This window comes from Bacillus rossius, chromosome 10 (assembly GCF_032445375.1).
Source record: "Bacillus rossius redtenbacheri isolate Brsri chromosome 10, Brsri_v3, whole genome shotgun sequence".
Classification (NCBI taxonomy): Eukaryota; Metazoa; Arthropoda; class Insecta; order Phasmatodea; family Bacillidae; genus Bacillus; species Bacillus rossius.
The window spans coordinates 26,907,730-26,913,542 of record NC_086337.1 but is presented as its reverse complement, the minus strand read 5'-3'; the positions used below and the strand labels follow the sequence as shown (position 1 = coordinate 26,913,542).

General features: G+C 29.3%; 1 protein-coding gene and 1 long non-coding RNA gene across 2 annotated transcripts in view; one reads left to right on the top strand and one right to left on the bottom strand.

The window, feature by feature from the left end:
- LOC134535882 (U11/U12 small nuclear ribonucleoprotein 25 kDa protein-like) overlaps positions 1-5,813 on the bottom strand; it is a 160,924-nt gene that overhangs the window by 11,125 nt on the left and 143,986 nt on the right. The gene's annotated exons all lie outside the window — the stretch shown is intronic.
- On the top strand, positions 60-3,439 carry LOC134535883 (uncharacterized). The gene is made up of 2 exons (XR_010075721.1): positions 60-188; positions 334-3,439. It is a non-coding gene; the product is annotated as an uncharacterized LOC134535883 (long non-coding RNA).

Genomic DNA, 5,813 nt, shown 5'->3' with positions numbered 1-5,813 from the left:
AGATCGACATGCCCTTCGGGCTGGTTCGTACATGTTCGGTTTTATTTATTTTTTTTTTTTTTTTTTATCTGTACGTTAAAAACAAACATTGCAATATTGATCAAAAAATTGTTGACTAATGTTATTTTATATTTTTTTAAGAGTAAAACACATGTACACAAATATGTTACTAATTATGAGATTTTCAGGTAAGTTATTGAGCTATTTCTGTTTGATTTGTTAGGAGATTAGTTTTGTCCGTTTACAAGTTAACATTGCTTGTGTTATTCTTGCCAAGTAATCATTTCTTATATAAATTTTTGTACACTATAGGCTTATCTTTTTAAATTTTAGGTAGCGTGTGGAGATTTCATCTTATGTTCATGAGCGCACAACGTATAAAATCATAAGAAATGTTTTCTGGTGGTGTGTAGCAGTTAACCGCATTTAAGTAAAAATATTTTAAAATAATTGTTACCAGAGCTGAATTACATTGAGGTGAGTGCACTTAATATAATTTGGGGTATTGCAGGAAAAATTATAAATTCCTAAAGTGTTTTTTACTTCCTGACATGTTTAAAATTATTATTCTCTATGAGGGTTGTTTGATACTGCAAGTAGTTTAACATGTGGATAGGTTAGGATTATTTATTACAAATCTGTAATATTGAGATACTGCCCTTGGGTTAGCTGGATTAAAAATACAGTGAAATTTGTTAGGTTAGTAACATTATACGTACAGTGATTCTAAGTACAGTGGAATTTACATTTGGTTAGCTTGGGATAGCACCAATTAAAAATTCTGTAAAATCAATTGAACGGTTGGATGTTACTAACCTAATCTAACCAACCAATATACATTTTACAGTGATTTTTTAGGTTATTATCTCACGTTGTTGCTTTTTGTATGCAAAATAAACTTTAGACACTTTTTTTTTTAACTTTAAATATGTACCTGTATTTACTCTGAAAAAAGTTTTTTCTAAATTCAGACTGGTTTTTGAGAAATCACTGTTTATAGGTTACATTACATTACCTGTGCAGTAAAGGGCCTGTCACCATGTTGTTCTTTAATTGAGTTGCAGATCTTGTTGTTTTTCATACACAAATTGTCTATTTTTTATTTGGATATTGCAATGCAGTAACGTAAATTAACACATTAAAAAAGTTATGTGACTCCTTATTGTGCATTCCAAACCCAAAGCATCAGTCCTTGAGAGCGATATTTTTTAGCAGTTTATAGGTGCAAAATTCTGATTTTTTACGTGAGACAACACATAACCTGACATATAAAATAAATTTTCATTTTGTAACAAATGATTCCTTTTATACGTCAGGTTACGTGCTATTGCAGGTAACTAATCTGCGCTTTGCGCCTCCATACTGCTATAAAAAATCCCTGTCAAGGGTTGGCGTTTTGGTTTGGATACACATTAGAGACTCGTAACTTTTTTTAAAACTATTATTTACGTTTCATTAGGTTATAATATTCAAATAAAAAATATATACATTCTTATATATATGGAAAACCACAGGATCTGCTATGCAATTAGAGGGGAAAATGGTAACAGCTGCTTCACTGCATAAGGTATCTAGCGTGACCTGCAAAATGTGATTTCTTGAAAACCAGTAGGAATTAAGAAAAGCTGTTTACAGTTTTAATAGAGGAAGGTTTTTAGTGTCTGAAACGGTATTTTCAAAATTTTATAATTTAATTTATGGATAAGCAGCAACAAAAGAAAATTACTTTTTTTAAATTTAGCTAACCAACCATTCACATGATTTTACAAATTTTGTATTGTTTATACTTACCTACTTTAACATTAAACTACTGTTAAACAATTTATTTCAATTTTTTAAAAATATATTTGGGAATTAGCGCAGTATAATCGAAGACGTTTACTGTATTGATGATTGATTTACTTTATTGATGCACAACGAAGTTGTATAATTGTTGGATTGGTTAAGCAAATTCAAGCATCAAGGGTACTGATCAATGGTTTTTAACTTTATATTTTCTTAATGAATCCATTGGTAAAACGTTAAAACACTGGAATGGCTAAATTTCCATCGACTGCTTATGTTTTTTTCCGCATGCTCACTTGAAAACAATTACAGGGTTATACTGTAGTTCACAGTTGCAATACTTGGTTAGGTTAGTTACATAAGTGCTGTTAAATCATGAAAATGGTTAGGGAAAAGTAACTTCTTCATAACTACTGTAAAATGGTGTAAGCAATTATTCTTTAGGTAAGTTTACCTAGACTTTAAAAATAATTTATTTGGCGAAGTACATAGTACTAAGAATTACTATTTATCAAATTTGGTTTGTGTGGAAAAGTTGTTACTCTAGGAAATTTCTGAATCCATCTTTGTAGGAATATAAACTAATATTATTAGAAACAAAAAAAGAACAATGTGTGGTATATTTTAATTTTCTAACACCCTCTGAACTCTGCAGTTATGCGATTACCGATAATAATTGTAAATCATTGCAATATACATCCGACACATTTTGTAGTGATTTCACAACTGTATTATGAAGTAATGCCATCGACTGCTGCAAAATAACATGCTGACATCTATTCTTGTGTAGGCATTTTGTTGATACGACTAAAATATGAACATATAGGATATATATAGAATCTTACAAATTTTGGTAACCTACCTACTAATACTCTCCCCGAAGACTTTGGTTAGATACTTAAAAAAAAAAAAAAATTAACTGCTTATGTGACATGCATTACGTGAAATTAATTCAACTTGTAAACATTTTGCTTGAGTTAAAGCCTAGATTTGCTTAAGCTAATAACAAGCAATTACATCACTTGAGGCCCTGAGAAACAAACTTCTAAAATTGTGTAGTTACTTGGATTGTTAAATACCTAGTTTTTCTGCAATAATGGGCACAAGAGCAATAGAATTATGTTTTTCATATAATTTTTTTTCACATAAATGAGTTTTTGTCAAAAAGTATTTGGAAAAAATATCTATTTGAAAGGACAAAGAAAAATGTTAATTGTAGTACATAAATGAGAATTTACCAAAATATTTAATGTATCAAATTTCTAACTAAAATGGTTTTGAAATTAATTTATCATTCTGGTATGCATAACTTTTTTCTTTGATACATTTATTTATCAGTTTCATTTCTCTTTAGTACAATATATATCATTTAACTTTGATTTCTTTTTTGTTTCAGGCTTGTGGAGAACAGCTTTTTTTTATCTACTCTTTGGCTGGCCAATGTAAATAAGCAATGATTTCGTGAATGCAGCGAGAGAGTTTATTTGATGTATTTTTAAATCACTGATAATATTTATTGATGTATTTTAAAATCACTGATAATATTTATTGATGTATTTTAAAATCACTGATAATATTTGTTTTGTGGCTGGAAGATGGTAACCATGGTGACTTGTGAATTTTTATGAAGATTAATAAAAAGCAGTAAAAATTATTAATGGTTGTCAGAAGGAATTTTTTTTTCAATAATCAATCAAACATCTACACTCTACAGTAACAATTTTCCTTAACTCAAATAATATTTCAATACATATCTTATAAAGTATTCATATATGTACAATACAGACCAATTTTGAGCTAGTCTGATATCAGTATATTAGTTATTATGAACATATACTATCAGAACTACCATTTGCATATAGTGCACATACATACATAACACTAGCCAACAACCATTAAAAAAAAAACACTACTATATACACTTACATAAAAAACAAACAAATCATAGACAAGTACAGATTACGTATTCACTATTATATTCTAGAGCCAATTCCAATAAGTGTATTATCAATAAAAGAAAATAATTTTTTTTAAATAACAATATTTCAATATGAAGGAAAATCTGTATTCTGAAGTTCTTGTATATGTTTGGTATCAATCAATGTAAATTAATCAATCTTTGATAAAAAAAAAATCCGAAAATGATTAATAAATTAAAAAAATTATTGCCTACCAGCTCTGGGTTTTGCATGAAGGTTCAACTTCTCTGACTTCTGAGATTACAGACAAGATTTTAATTAATAATACTATTGTCTTCATTACTAGATTATCTTTCAACCTATAATTTTTTATTTGAATCAGTTCATTGAACTGAAATATTTGCAGCAATTTCTTTAAATGTTTATGAACTTGGATTATTTAAAATACAAATGTAGGTAGGCTTACTAGACCTTTAATGCCATAAGATTGTAATCACATAGGCCTAATTTCACATTTACAACTTAAGTCTTGGAGCTGATTTACATTAATATTTGTGCTAGACTTTGTAATTCTTAAAATTTTATTTTCTGCAATGTTCCAAAGAGCATTGCTCTATTTTGGAACAAAACAATTTAATCTGACAGTTTGTTACAACACTATTCTTCATAAAACAATGCACGTTAGCCTGTATAATATGAATTAGATCTAACATAAGAACTACAAACTGCACATTTGCACTTAAAATATTCATCAAACAGTTAGGGAAAGAGATTAAACATAACATTTAACTCTTAAATCGTCATACTTCATTTTAATTATCACACTTATGCCTGTATGTGAACGGGATCAGAAATTAGCACTGCAAATGCACTTTTAACACTAATAATTAATTATATCAAACACAAATGATATCAGTAACATCATACTTCATTTTTGGTGTTACAGTAAGCTTCCATAAATGTTTCTTTTTCTCAGAACATACATCAGAAAACTTTTCTTGAATTTAAAAATTACAATAAATTTTTAAATACCTAATGATTTGTTAGATAGCAAACCTTCAAAATATGATTTACTTCCAATTTTTGGATTAACGGCATTGAAGTTTTGTATTGTTTGCCATGGAAAACAATGGAAATAAATAAACAAATAAATAATTAAAAATATAAAGACACAACTGAATCAGCTGTAGTTGAACATACAGAACCAGCGAGGAGAATAAAAATATAATAAAATATAATATGTTATTATGTTCAATAAAGGTATGCAATGGATGGAGGATGCCCTACATTAATAATAATTAGTAACAGAGAACAAAGCAAATTTGTAGAGAAGAGACTTTTAACAGTAGTAGAATAATAAAATTCCGAAAAGGGCTGTTTCAAAAATTGCAAACATTCCTACACATAAGAAGCCCTTAATCTCAAAGGCTTCATTCAGTACACTGGTCATTATCTGCTGCTCACGATCTGTAAAGGTAAGGTAATTAAATTAATGGTGGAAAAGGTAATAAGCATTAGGTTTGTGGTCTTATAAATGTGGTCATTAGAGGCAAACATTAGGTCTCTGGGTTTGATTCTCAGCAGGGTCATTAATGGATCTTTGGATAGTGCGGAACATAGCAAACATTGCAGTGGTTAGTTGGTTTTCTCAGAGTTCTTACATTACTTCACCCACCCATTCTGTCATATCATTAGCATTTTATAGCCCTTCATTTTTTTGTAATGATCTAGAGGTCACCAAGCTGAAAGCTAAATTAATTTCCTTCATTGACAGATATAAGGGTTGAGGATTTGAAGCAAGCAAGATAAACATTTTAATGTTGCTTGCTTCGTCTTCTACAGAAAATTGAATCTAATATTTTGAATTGCTCCTGTGCTGCACTACTTCTGACTGAGAACGAGTAACCTGCACTTTTTAAGGCATCAAAGAAATTGTTATAACCGATTTCACTGTCTACATATCCCATAATAGTGTTATATTTATCACTTTTGGTACAATTTTGCAATTTATCTCTTGCTAGATCAAAAAACGATATCATTGTTCACGTTCAAAAGCTGTAGCTATAGCCCGCGCTTTTCTACTACCGAAGTTACCCGATCGAGCGACGT